The sequence below is a fragment of the Zootoca vivipara genome, chromosome 12, assembly GCF_963506605.1.
Source record: "Zootoca vivipara chromosome 12, rZooViv1.1, whole genome shotgun sequence".
Lineage (NCBI taxonomy): Eukaryota > Metazoa > Chordata > Lepidosauria > Squamata > Lacertidae > Zootoca > Zootoca vivipara.
Window position 1 is genome coordinate 13,480,897 of NC_083287.1, and position 14,730 is coordinate 13,495,626.

At 43.2% G+C, this 14,730-nt stretch overlaps 1 protein-coding gene across 1 annotated transcript in view; it reads right to left on the reverse strand.

Annotated features, from left to right (window-relative positions):
• Positions 1-10,200, reverse strand: part of LOC118091929 (collagen alpha-6(VI) chain) — a 61,079-nt gene extending 50,879 nt beyond the window's left edge. The window contains exons 1-2 of the mRNA XM_035129536.2: positions 9,946-10,200; positions 5,614-5,657 (exon numbers count right to left, since the gene is read on the reverse strand). The gene's annotated coding sequence lies outside the window, so the exon portion shown is untranslated. The remainder of the gene's footprint in view (positions 1-5,613; positions 5,658-9,945) is intronic.
• Positions 10,201-14,730: the final 4,530 nt, after the last annotated feature.

Below are 14,730 nucleotides of genomic sequence, written 5' to 3' on the forward strand. Positions count from 1 at the left end.
CAAAACAACTTACCCTGTTTCTCATATTTTAAGGCATCCCCATAAAATAAGCCATAGCAGGATTTTTAAGCATTCAAGGAATATAAGCCATATATATAACTGAGAAGAACATATCTACAATCTTATGCTTATTCACTTTGTTCCTTATGGAGAGCACAGTTTTCTCCCTATTAACATTTAGGGGTCTTCCTTTGTCTGCTTCAACCCAAGCCGACCACACCAACACACACTGTCCTCGGCAGCACCCAGAGAAACCTCTCTCAGCAGCCATTCTCTCTCTGGACTCAGCTATGTAGCTGCAAATAAAATGTTTTAAGTGTGTTGTAAAATTCATTATACAAATATGACACTAGATGGCGATGGTGAGCTATGGCAAATTCATAGAATCATAGAATCATAGAGTTGGAAGAGACCACAAGGGCCATCCAGTCCAACCCCCTGCCAAGAATTCAATATATTTTTCAAAACGTTTTTTCAAAAAGCCTTTTCACAACATTTCTTTTTCATGTGTCTAGATTCCACCTCTCTCTCTCTCTCTCTCTCTCTCTCTCTCTCTCTCTCTCTCTCTCTCTCTCTCTCTCTCTCTCTCTCACACACACACACACACACACACAGAGAGAGAACAACAGAAAACAGTTAAAAACAACAGTTACTTGAATAACAATCACCACAGAATAGAATGCCTCTCTCACAGTCAGCCAATCACATGAGAGAGCTACTGCCAAAGGAAAAACTCCATGCTAAAAATACACAGCAATTGCAAACATTCCCATTTCAGGGAATTAAACCATTATCCTTAACAGCCCTTGCTGAGCTTCACGCCCCTCCCCACCCTCATCACTGGGGTGGCAGCTGGACTTTCCCCCTCAGGCACCAAAACGTCTTGGACTGTCCCCGGATGTGTCTTTGAATTGAGATAATGTTTCTGGCGTGCCTGGACCAAAAATGTGGCATTTGATTACGTAGAAACTACCCTCTTGTACAAAGGAAAAAGTCACATTCATTGCTCTGCACACTTTTGCCTTCGGCTCTTCCTACTACCAGCATGTGGATACCAAGATGCCGAGAAAAGGAATTGACCTTGTGGCTGAGAAAGTTCCCCCACCCCTGGCTCAATAAACTGAAACTGACCCAGGGACAAATGGAAGAAGACACCTTCACCCGGTATGGCTCCCTTCACAGCCTTACAAGACAACGACAAGAATCCACCAACAGCATACAAATCAATCTGGCTAACCTGATTCAAAAACACCCACCCACCCCACTCACACGTGAAAACAAAGTTCACTACAGCCAATCACAAACAAACAACCACACCCTAGGCCAACCCCAACTTCTCTCACCACCAAAGGAACACAAGCAAATAGTAAAGAGAACCCGCACAAGTGACGCTGACACAAAACCCCACACATACATTAAGTAAATAGAAACATCGGCACCCTCACCATGGCCCCTTCCACCTCTTCCCCCCTTTTCTTCCTAAGGTAATACTAATGTCTCAACAAATGAAACTGATCTGTAGAAAATGTAACTTGAAAAAAGAGACATTACACAGACTTTTGTAAACCGAGAAATCTTTAATAAAAAATATGTTAAAAACAAAGCAAAACAGTTGCCAGCATTTTTCCTGGATGCAAAGCCCGATGCAGGAAATCACTTGCATACATTTTTTACTGTACTGGTCTTTCCTTTCACTGTCTATTAAGAGTATTACAAAAGACATGAACCTAAACAAAGATGTGGTCATTAGGGCAGGATGGAAGAAGCAGAGTTCCTCTCACAATTTGGCACATTGAAACTTGCCCTCTATTTTATTCACCCTTGTTAGGCTTGACCTTTATTTACTCTAACATTCTTCTGGAGAGTCCCACTCTCTCCCTCCCTCGAAATCCAACAGCTGTTTCATACATTTTCCCCCCATTTGAAACCCATCCATAAACATTTCATTTTGTGCAGTTATTTGTCCATCCGTTTTGAAGTAGGGAGTTTTATCAGATGTAAGGGATCATGTCCTTTGCCAAATGGTAATTATATTTCTTTGAAACCAAAAGCCACAAGCGAGAGCCAATTCTCCGTCCTTTGCAGAACAAGCAAGTGTTCCCACAAATGCATATTTTTCATCCAATAACTTGGATACGCTAATTGTGACGAGTCTAACCATTGCATCCATCTAGCTCAATATTGTCTACACTGACTAGCAGTGTCTCCAGGTTCTCAACCCTACCTGGAGATGCCAGGGATGACCTGGGCACTTTTGCATGCAAATATACTGCCTTTCTGAATTTCTGAATCTTTCTTTTAAACTTCTTCCATCTTTCAGTGCCTTATCAACCCATCTCAAACCCATTTATTTGCAAAGATCCTGGGGGTGCAACAGGGATGGAAGTCACTGTGCTAGACATGAGAATCTGCAGATCGGAAAGGGGATATTAAATTAGATGTGCTCTGCCCTTTCTCTTACTTTTCTTTTTATGATTCTTGCACTCTTCTCAAGTCCAACTCACCCACTGAACCCTGCGAGGGACTGACTAGCTGGCCAGAAGCCAGTGACCATGTCACAAGAGTTAGCGGGAAAAGGAGAGACAAAGACTCTCCTTTGTCCTCAGCTTTCTTCCAATTCAGCTGCTACCTAAAGGACTGTGCAGACCAGTTTATTTTATAGCATTTATGCTAACAGGTTCGTACTGAACTTGCAAGGGGTTTATACGGCGTTCTCTGTTTATCAGTCATTCATCCCAATAAGTTCATGCTGAGATTATGCAGCACTGCCAGCTACTCGTGGTTGTCTCCCACTTTCCTGTCATTTATCTTGTCTGACTTTCCGAGGTCAGAAAAGTGATGGGGTAACTGCAGAAGGTGACGGATAACAAGCAACTTTTGTGTGAATAAACAGCCTGTCTGGAAGTGTGCTAATAGCTGCTTCTGCAAGACTGGTGACTGGGAGTGGCCGCCGAGATCACATAACACTTTCCCCAAAAAAACCTACATTGGCTCTCATTACATTTCTGAGCAAAATTCAAAGTGTTGGTACTGACTTTTAAAGCCCTAAATGGCCTCAGCCCAGTATACCTGAAGGAGCATCTTCCACCCCCATCGTTCAGCCCGGACACTGAGGTCCAGCTCCGAGGGTCTTCTGGCGGTTCCCTCATTGCAAGAAGTGAGGTTACAGGGAACCAGGCAGAGGGCCTTCTCGGTAGTGGCACCCACTCTGTGGAATGCCCTCCCACCAGATGTCAAGGAAATAAACAACTATCTAACTTTTAGAAGACATCTGAAGGCAGCCCTGTTTAGGGAAGTTTTTAATGTTTGATGTTTTATCATGTTTTTAGTATTCTGTTGGGAGTCGCCCAGAGTGGCTGGGGAAACCCAGCCACATGGGCGTGTATGTATGTATGTATGTATGTATGTATAAATAAATATTCCATTCAGTGGTGCCATCAGAGTAGGACATTGGGGTCCATGACACCCACTCAGCAGAATGAGCATTCATCTCCCCCAAGGCAACCAGACTGAATTATCACATTGTATTTGCCATCTAACAGGGGATGAGGTAAGACAAGGGCCTACTAATTGCAGCACTCCTTTTGTTGCAACTCCCTTTGAGTAAAACAGGGGGGGGGCCGAAAACCCTTATAACCAGCACCAAACTGGGGGGGAAAGACTGCTGCAAATGACCAGTCTGTGCATGCATGCACATCCCATTGTCTCAACCTTCCCCTGTGGGTTTGAGAATGGTGGTGTTAAGTTTACATCTGCCTTGGCTGTTTTCCCAAGGAATATTACCCATAGTGTTTGGCACTGTATCATATTCTGAAGCCAACAGTCAGATCACTTAAGCCCTTGTCAGACATTGCATAGCAGGGAAAACTACCATCTGGGAAGAGGTAATGGAGAAGAGAGCACTAGCTCTTGCCTCTCTCTGCTCCCATTTCCATCACCTTCCAACTAATGGGAAGGGTCTGTCTGCAGCAGTGGCCTTGAGCCTCCGTGGAGGTTCCCTGTCCATTCTGGAACCCTGGGAAATCCAAGTCATTCTGAACTCACAGCTTATAGACGCAGGACTATTCTGTTTCCAGGGCAGCTGTCTACCAGCTCCATCTGGTACGCAGGCTGAGACCCTACCTGCCTGCAGGCTGTCTCACCAGAATGGTGCATGCTCTGATTGTCTCCCACTTAGACTACTGCAATGCGCTCCACGTGGGGCTACCTTTGAAGGTGACCCGGAAACTACAAGTCTTCCTGAATGCGGCAGCTAGACTGGTGACTGGGAGTGGCCGCCGAGACCATATAACACCGCTCCTGAAAGACCTACATTGGCTCCCAGTACTTTTCTGAGCACAATTCAAAGTGTTGGTGCTGACCTTTAAAGCCCTAAACGGCCTCGGCCCAGTATACCTGAAGGAGCACCTCCACCCCTATCGTTCAGGCCAGACACTGTGGTCCAGCTCCGAGGGCCTTCTGGCGGTTCCCTCACTGCTAGGGTTACAGGGAACCAGGCAGAGGGCCTTCTCAGTAGTGGCACCCACCCTGTGGAGCACCCTCCCATCAGATGTCAAGGAAATAAACAACTATCTGACTTTTAGAAGACGTCTGAAGGCAGCCCTGTTTAGGGAAGTTTTTAATGTTTGGTGTTTTCCCCGCTTTTTTATTACTGTATTATTACTAATATTCTGTTGGGAGCTGCCCAGAGTGGCTGGGGAAGCCCAGACAGAAGGGTGGGGTATAAACAACAACAACAACAATTTTCTAAAGATGATGGTGAGCCTTCATAGATACAAGAGGCTCCCCAAGGCAATCGCCTTCCACGTGTTAGGTGACAAGCATAGGGATGGAGAGACTTCACCGCTAGTGCCCTCATGATCTCTGCCTCTCCTCACGAGGCAACTTCCCCAATACGCAGCACCCAGGGAGATCTTTAGACAGCTGGAGTCCATGATCAAGGTATATCATCTGGGCTTCGAACTTCAGAGCCAGAACTTCATTACAGAAGTTCAGGCATTGTCCTCCTGGATATTGCCTGGACTACATCCCAAGAAACACTGTCCTGGCTCGCCTAGAAAGTCTGCCCGCAGTTAGGCACTGAGCCAGGCTTTTGACAGTAGACATGTGTGACTACTTACACGTACATTTACTTTTCGTTAGTGAGGGCAGACGGCCACTTGAAACGGGAGGGCAAAGTCTCTCCTTGCAAAGGAGGCTTCAGTGACACAAGGCATGAATCTCCTGAAGTTCTCCACTCAAACATATTTTTCTCCTTATTATTATTTTATCTACACCCCCGCAAAAAAAACCAACAACCCCCAGTTCAATAAGGACAGAGGTAAGCCCAATAACCAAACAACCCAACAGACAATGAACGTATTGAATATCAGTTGGGAAAAAAGAGAGGGAAACCTGGGTGGTACAGGTAGAACATCTGGCTGCAACATCTGGCTGCAAGGTATATTTATTACTTTACATAAATAAAGTAGGAGCCTTAAACGGGAAAATTCGACCCAATTTCCAATCGAAGCATCAGATAATGATGAAGAAGAGGTGCTTATATTTTTCTCGTTATTCCATCCCATCAATGATTTCATAGAGCTAGAAAACAGCAGGAGGAATGAGACTTACCTGTATATTTTGGGTCACCCCAACTCCAAAAGCACATCACGGAGCTGGAAAACATGCAGGAAATAATAATACAGTAGTTTTTAAAAAAATCAAGCATGTTTAGCACATTCTCTTCAAACAAGGGTTTGGGTTTTTTTTTTTTTAATTTTAAAAAGGATGACATGATTTATGAAATTGTACACGATGTGGAGGAGATATTTTCTCCCTCTTCCATAATCTTTGAACCTTGTGTCACCCAGAGAAACTGATAGGCATAGCAGACAAAACAATGAGTCCCCAGCTGGACAAGGACAGTATGCAACTTTTGTTAGAACTAGTCCAGGAGCTGGGGGAGGACGTCCAGGAATACAGGAGACAGACACAAACTCTTAAAGAAGCGATACAATTGTTTCCCCCTAAAGGATACTTTGGAACTACAAGATGAGAATCAAGAAGAGCCTGAAACTCTGGAACCTGAGCAACTTTTGAGAGAAGATGCAAAGGACATTGGTTATATTCAGAAGGCACCAACCCAAGAAAAGACTCAGAATGCTGGACTCTCAGTGGGAGAGGGAGCCCAGATTCTGGTCAAAGTTAACCAGACAAAGACAATAGATTTGAGCAAGCCTTGGCTTTGGGGGGAAAAGAAGAAGAAAGTTGGGAAAGGGAATTGGAGAAAGAGACTGGAACAACAGAAGGAGAAGTGGAGAGAGGGAGGGGGTATGGAGTGGGCAAGAGATGGAGTGGGGTGAAAAATAAAATGAATTCTAAATAGGGGATGGATTAAACAGTTTAAAATTGGACTGTCACAAAGAGCTGGTTGAAGTTTGCAGGGAATTGCCAATCAGGGGAGGGAGGAGGGGTTAATAATAGCAAATTTATTAAATAAATAATTGGGAATATTTTTTAGGCTAAGGGATTTAATTTACATATTTGATTGAATATTTTGAGGCAATTCTATAGGATGTGAATATAATCAATTTTGTAATAATTTAGATCATGAGATAAGAGTAATTTGTTAAATGAGAAAACTGCTGAAGCTGGTTTTAAAATAGACTCGGGAGGGGAGGGACAGGGAAGACGAAATTATGTGAAGGAATATTAGATAAGATTCAATATTTGCTGGTTCCCCCCCCCCATCCTTTCTTTTTTCTTTTTTGTGCCTTTTTTCTTTTTTAAAATAATTAGAATAATTGTTTATGTTATGATGATATGAAAAATGTTTAAGTTGAAAATCTTAAATAAAAATCATTTATATATATAAAAAAGAAACTGATAGGCATAGCTGTCAAGTTTTCCCTTTTCTCGCGAGGAAGCCTATTCAGCATAAGGGAATTTCCCTTTAAAAAAAAAAGGGAGAACTTGACAGCTGTGCTGATAGGGACTGGAATTAGGAGAGTCAAAAGCAGGGGTCCCCAAACTAAGGCCTGGGGGCCGGATGCGGCCCAATCGCCTTCTAAATCCGGCCTGCAGACAGTCCAGGAATCAGCATGTTTTTACGTTACTAGAATGCGTGCTTTTATTTAAAATGCATCTCTGGGTTATTTGTGGGGCATAATAATTCATTCATATTTTTTTTCCAAAATATAGTCCGACCCCCCACAAGGTCTGAGGGACAGTGGACCGGCCGCCTGCTGAAAAATGTTTGCTGACCCCTGGTCAAAAGGATACACTCTTGCAATGAATGCATAGAGATTTCCAGAGGTTTAGATGGTTTTAACAGAGCATTAGAGAAATTCATGGCGGATGGGTTTGTGGGTGGTGATTAGCCACAGTGGCCAAAAGGAATTTCTCTGACTGCCAGGTTTAATTGGGGTGGGGATGAGGAAACGGTGTAATATAGGAAGTTACTGTATAGAGAATGTTAGACTCTTGATCTATGTAGCAGCACCGACTAGCAGCAGTTATGTAGGGCTTCCCAACCCTAGTCTTTAAAGGCTGGTGAATGAATTTGTGATCTTCTGCAAAGCAAGCCTTCTACCATTGAATGATGGTCCTTCTCAGTGGGAGAGAACTGTGGTTCCCATGCCCTGTTTATGGGCATCAGGAGGCAACTGTCTGACCACTGTGAAAAACTGGATGCTGGACGAAATGGAACTCATGTTGAGAGTCCCCTGACATGGAGAAATATGGAGATAGCAGAGTGCAGGGCAGCAATCTCACACCCGGGTTCCTAGGAGCAAGCCCCAAGAAACTCAGTTGGTTTTACTTTTGAATGGACCATATAGTGGAAAAAAACGAAAATCGAATGCTTTCACTTTACTGTACTATTAACATGCTCACATTTAATCGATGGTGATAGCTGTATGTGAAAGTTCTGCTTCTATTACAAAGTGCCAGCAATCATTGCAGAGGGGAGGAGATAAATGAATTGTGATGTGATCTACTAAATTAGGGTTGCCAATTTTGGGGTAATTTCACACACAAAAATAAAGCTTTTGAGCTATTTTTAAGGGAAATCGCCCAAAACGGCACTGCAGAGATGGGTTGCCATACGGCCGGATTTTCATGGATTTTGTTTGAGATTTTCGCCCAGACACTGCTTCCGACTGCATTATTCCTTATATGTCCAGAATCTGTATTTTTAATTGTGCGTTTTGTTGGAATACCTTGCCCAAACAAACTTTCAGGCTGCGTAGGGGGAAATGTGCCGTCGAGGAAGTTTTGCTGTGTGCTTAGTTTGCTTGCTTTTACTCAAAAGAAAATGCGCTAGAGGCTAACAGCACAATCTACGCAGAAGTCCCATTGATTTCAGTGGGGCTAGTTCAGAAGAATTGATGCTTTTGAATTATGGTGCTGGAGGAGTCTCTTGAGAGTCCCATGGACTGCAAGAAGATCACACCTATCCATTCTTAAGGAAATCAGCCCCGAGTGCTCCCTGGAAGGACAGATCCTGAAGCTGAGGCTCCAATACTTTGGCCACCTCATGAGAAGAGAAGAATCCTTGGAAAAGACCCTGATGTTGGGAAAGATTGAGGGCACTAGGAGAAGGGGACGACAGAGGACGAGATGGTTGGACAGTGTTCTTGAAGCTACGAACATGAGTTTGACCAAACTGCGGGAGGCAGTGGAAGACAGGAGTGCCTGGCGTGCTATGGTCCATGGGGTCACGAAGAGTCGGACACGACTAAACGACTAAACAACAACAAAGTTCAGATTAAGGAGGCACAGAATTGCAGTCTCTGCTTGGGAGTAACTCCTAATAAACTCAGTGGGACTTAATTTTGAGAAGGTGTATACAGAATTGCAATGTTCTAAGGAGGGGAATTGACAGTATCCACCAACCGATGGACAAATCTGTAATAAAATGCTCAGTACTAGAAGAAAATTCACACGGAAACAAACCATAGGTGTCAACAGTCAAGTTGTGTTCTAACAATAATCTCATATCCCCCCCCTCAAGATTTTTGCAGAATAAGAGGATCACAAAGCAGTGGTTACTGTTACATTGAGCAGTCATAGATTAGTACCTTTAAACTAATGTCATTCAGGGAAAGCTAAATAGGTGCTTAAATCTCCTAGGAAATTAGTAGGATTTTAAAAAGAGCTTAGTGGTGAATAGAGGATATATATTTTATTTATGCTTTTTTCTGCACTTGTGAAGGCCAGTGAAATATTCAAGAAGTGTGCAGGAGGAAAAGGAAAGGAATGAACATGGCATTAGAATGATGCTAGACTTAGAAAAGATTGGTGTATTTATCCACAAAGTAAATATTGCCAGCATCACAAACAAAGAGTTAAGATTCAAATTCAAAAGCGTACACTATGCACATTTTTTGTTGTTGTTTAAAATCAGAGTAAAATACTGAATGGCAGGTATTGGCCACAAGAGTTAGTTATGCGTACTTAAAACAAAGGTTTCCAATATCAGAATGCAATCGCTTAATTTTTGAGAGAGAAAGAGAGAGTATTATTAAATTTCTATTCTTCTTTTCTAAGGAGCCCGGAGCGGGGGAGAGGCAACCTCAAAACGTTAAAACAGTATAATTTTAAACAAAATAAAAACACATTTCAAACTTATTTTAAAAATTCTAAAACACCCCGGGGCTCCTTTGGGAAGAGCGGCAGGATATAAACTGAATAAATAATTATAAGAACAATTACAAACATTCTGAGCTTCTAAGAACATTTTAAAGCAAACACATAAATCACAACCTCTAATTTCAAATTGGGCTGTAAAATCTGCAGTCAGTAATGTCTTTCGTTAGTATATCATGTCACCGGGGGGGGGGGGAGCCACCTTAACATCTACACTCCATGAAAGGTTTCTGACAAAACAGTCACTTTAAAAGTGGGGGGTTTAATCTGAACAACTTCACCAACCTCTGACAAGCAATGAATGAAGACACTTACCAATTAACAAGGTAACTGCAAAACTTCGTCAACTGCAAAGTGGCTCAGGAAAGACGGGGCCTTTTTATGAGCAGCATTGTTAGCAACATCCCATAAATCCTCTCCCAAGGCAGCAAATTGGAACAAATTCCCTGGAAAAGATCAGCACCACCCCCTCTTGATATTGGTTTCTGCATCATTATCTCTGAATCCACAGTCAAAGGCCATTTTCAGAGGGGATTTCCTCTCTTCCAGCCTGTGCAACTGGACTGCAAATTGCTGGATAGAAAAGAACTTGCTTTCTTGTGAATTTATTTTTTTAAAAATAATGCTGGTCAGAATGCTGAAGTCCCCTCTCTTTCATTCCTCCTCCCCCACATACGTTAGTCCTCCCTACCTCTTATCACAAGCTCAACTTCGCTAGCCAAATAATATAGCAAAACTACTGGCAGAGGTAACTTCCAGAGCAGCATCTGGCAGCTCACCATATTAAATAAGGCGACAGCCAAAAGCAAAGCCCCAACCCAAAACATTGTTTGGTAGCATTTCAGGAGACATGGACACAAATGGAGGAGTTCTTTTGCACGCGTGTTTCTCCGATGGCCCAAAGCTGTGCTTCTGTCGAGAGAACGGCATATTGTCGAGTGCGACTTTCCAAGCTAGCAGTTCGAAAGCATGCCAATGCAAGTAGATAAATAGGTACTGCTGTGGCGGGAAGGTAAACGGCGTTTCTGTGCGCTCTGGTTTCCGTCACAGTGTCCTGTTGCACCAGAAGCGGTTTAGTCCTGCTGGCCCCATGACCCGGAAAGCTGTCTGTGGACAAACGCCGGCTCCCTCAGCCTGAAAGCGAGATAAGCACTGCAACCCCATACAGTCATACCTCGGTTTAAGTACGCCTCGGTTTGAGTATTTTCAGTTTAAGTACTCCGCAGACCTAGAACGGATTAATCCACATTCCATTTCAATGGGAAAGTTCGCGTCAGGTTAAGTACGCTCCAGGTTAAGTACAGACTTCCGGAACCAATTGTGTTTGTAAACCGAGGTACCACCGTAGTTGCCTTTGACTGGACTTAACCATCCAGGGGTAGTTTACCTTTTACCTTATTATGATTATTATGATTATTATGATTATTAATCAGGGGCCCCAAAACTAAGGCCCGGGGGCCGGATGCGGCCCAATCGCCTTCCAAATCCGGCCCGCGGACAGTCTGGGAATCAGCATGTTTTTACATGAGTAGAATGTGTCCTTTTATTTAAAATGCATCTCTGGGTTATTTGTGGGGCCTGTCTGGTGTTTTTACATGAGTAGAATGTGTCCTTTTATTTAAAATGCATCTCTGGGTTATTGGTGGGGCATAGGAATTTGTTCATATTTTTTTTCCAAAATATAGTCCGACCCCCCACAAGGTCTGGGGGACGGTGGACCAGCCCCCTGCTGAAAAAGTTTGCTGACCCCTGTTATTAATTGTACTTATATTCCACCTTATACCTGGATATCACCCAATATCTATAGTCTAATTAAACTCTGGTTCTTTTTCAGAAGAACAGTAAGGATTTTCTACTGCATGAAATTCTAATACATGGGTAAGCAAACTAAGGCCCGGGGGCCGGATCTGGCCCAATCGCCTTCTAAATCCAGCCCATGGGTGGTCCGGGAATCAGCGTGCTTTTACATGAGTAGAATGTGTCCTTTTATTTAAAAGGCATCTCTGGGTTATTTGTGGGGCATAGGAATTTGTTCACACACACACCCCCAAATAGTCCCGCCTCCCACAAGGTCTGAGGGACAGTGGACCGGCCCCCTGCTGAAAAAGTTTGCTGACCCCTGTATAGCTAAATGTTTTGATGCTGTTGCGAATTTTACTATGCATGCCCCCCCCCCGAGATTCTTCATTGCTATCCAAAATATTTGATGTGGGATTTGAGGTTACTCATTCCTCCACAACTCTGTTTTACCTCAAATGATTGAGAAGAAGAGATGTTGGTCTGAGTGACGTTTCACACTGTGCCGAATTACTTTCACGAATTCAATGTAAATTAATGTAAAGGGGGGGCAAGTTCTGTATGTTAAATGAACTATCAGGACAAGATGCAGGCACTGAAACAAGATCACAAGAGACCTTCAATTATTGTTGGCATCCATCTGTCTCAGGAAACAATTATAAGTTGAGTCAAGCTGTCTGGATCTTGATACAATATTGGACACAGGAAAAACAGTATTAAGGAGTTACTTCATAAGCTTGTCTGCATTTATAGGGAAACGGAAAAGGGGAAAGCTTAAGAAACGTCCAAGAGATAAAGCAAGATAAACTTTGGAAAGAGTGTGTAATGTTTAGAACACACCTTTATATGAGACTTATAAAATCGAGCAAGCTTTGTTATTTTTGGAAAAGCCAGAGATTTTTTTTTTTTTACCTTAAAGGTTTTCTTGCAAAGAGAAATCTAGAACTATCCCTCCAGGCAGAAGGAGTGATGATGAAACATTGTCAGAGTTTGTGTTGTTTTATATTTTTCCTCCATAAATCTGAACCAAAGAAAAATAAATCATTTCCTGAACAGTTTGGAAATCCCTATCGACATCGCAAAATAAAAAAGATGTTGACCGTTCCTGTCCAGGATACAGAGAGGACATCTGTTATAAATATGGCAACCCTAGGAGAGTTGGAAGGGACCTCGAGGGTCATCCAGCTCAACCCAACTGCCATGCAGGAATCTTTTGCCCAGCGTGGGGCTCAAACCCGCGATCCTAGCAGCACTAGGATCCACTCAACGGGTCTGCACTGGCTACTGGTTTTTAACTGGGCCAAGTTGAAGGTTTTACTATTAATATAACACTCTCAATTGGGACTAGTTTATTTGAAGGGCCGCTTTGTCTCTTATGTGCTTATTGGACTGCTTTGATCGGTGGAACGTGGGAGGAGTCAATTTGGTAGCGTGGCAGCACCAGCCGCCGAGAGTGTCTTGATGGTGCAAAGCGAGAGTGAGGCTGGGATCGAAGGGCGCAGGGCTATGTGGTGCTGGCAGGGTGGCATGAGCAGGTCCCCCCCACTACATCCCTGGGCTTCGTAAGTCCCTGCCTTTTAACATTAAGCCTGCATTGTCAGAAGGAGGGTGCCTAATTGAATTAAAAACCTTGTGGAGGCAATGTAAAAAAGATAAGTTTGCATAGGCTTGGGTAGATTTTATTACTGTCAGGGACTGTGCTGAGGAGGGCTGCACTGACTAAGAATGATGGGAGCCACCCCCTCCTCCTGATCCTGAATCTTCCCAGGAGCAGGAGGACAGCATAGATCTGGAACAGCAGTTTGCAGAGGGGCACAGTTCAGAAGGCAGAAGCTGGGAAATACTGGATGGGAAACAGCTAGGAGAAGAAATACTGGAAAAGAGGGGGTTAACAGATTCACAGTCTCTGGTCAGCATTCCTCCACTCAGCTCAAGGTCAAGAAGAGCTCAGAAAGCGGCAGAACAGAAAACACACAAAGCACAGAGGGGACAAGCTCAGGTTACAAAATGTGGGAGTGACGTGGATTCATAGGGACGTAAGGGGATGGGATCCTTAATTGGGAGCACCGTCATTCTAGGAGATGGGTTCCTTGTTCTCTCGCTGTGGTTATTAAAGCTTCTAACTGATAAGAAGACTCCTATTCCTTTGCTCTGCTTATCTACTGCCACAGGGGGAGGAAGCCGATTTCCTGAAGCCTGACAATTACATATGACAATAAGGAAGAACACAATATAGTCAGCTCTATCAGTGAATTTGGTTGATGCAATAATATATGATAGTATTCCTCTTTAAGATTCACCCCACCCTTGACTATGGTTGCCATATTTCATATTTCCATATTTCTGGACACAAAAGTTATTCAGCTTTTTTTTAAAAAAACAAACAAACTATTTTTAGGGAAATCGTCAGAAAAACAACATTTCGGGTTCCCCCGAACATTTTAACAACTTTTCAAGAATTCGGCCCAGATGCCATTTTTGACGGATGAATCCTGCCCATGTCCGGGAAATTCTGGACACATGGGAGCCCTAACTCTATAGTTTCATTATTTATGCCTGTTAGCAATAGTGCCGCAGCACACAGAGTGCGTGGAGGTAATCCACTCTTTAAGTTTCCAATGCCTAGAAGACTCCCGAGGTCAAGCTATCCTGGATTCAGGAACTGTTGCAACTGCCATACTAGCTGAAGGTGGTAAATGGCAGTCTTAGACGTATGCAGTAGATCTGAAAGCTTCATATAGTTATTTGAGGGAGTTGGGGATAAAATATTGCCCCCACAACACATCATATATTTGCCAGCTGAAAAGCACTCTCCCAGAGCTTCCATTGCAAACTGTTTGGGAGATAGGGGCAGTTTCCGGTGGCAGTAGTGGGGGGGGGGCTCCCTGTTTCTCCCTCCCCCCAATTAAAACCATCACTTACTATGATGATCATGCCAGCCTTATTTACAGACTCTTATCAATCCAGATGGTTTCAACTCTTACATAGCAAAATCAGATCTATGGGTATTGACTTGGAACTCTAGTATAATTTAAGTGAGCAATTATATTTATTGTAATATTCAAATCAGATTAAGGGCCATTGAAAAATAAAACATTGAGTCAGCTGTAGTTAAAATCTGCTGTCCCAAGTTTCATGGTTTAAATGCAACAGACAACAGGGTTGCTTATATTTCAAAACTAATAATTCCAGTCTTTACGTTAGCCCGACTTTTGTCGAGGGCAAATATTTAAACATCCCCAGAAACAATAGACATTGTGGATGTTTTTTTTAATGTGCTGGTCACTGTAGAACATATCCTTT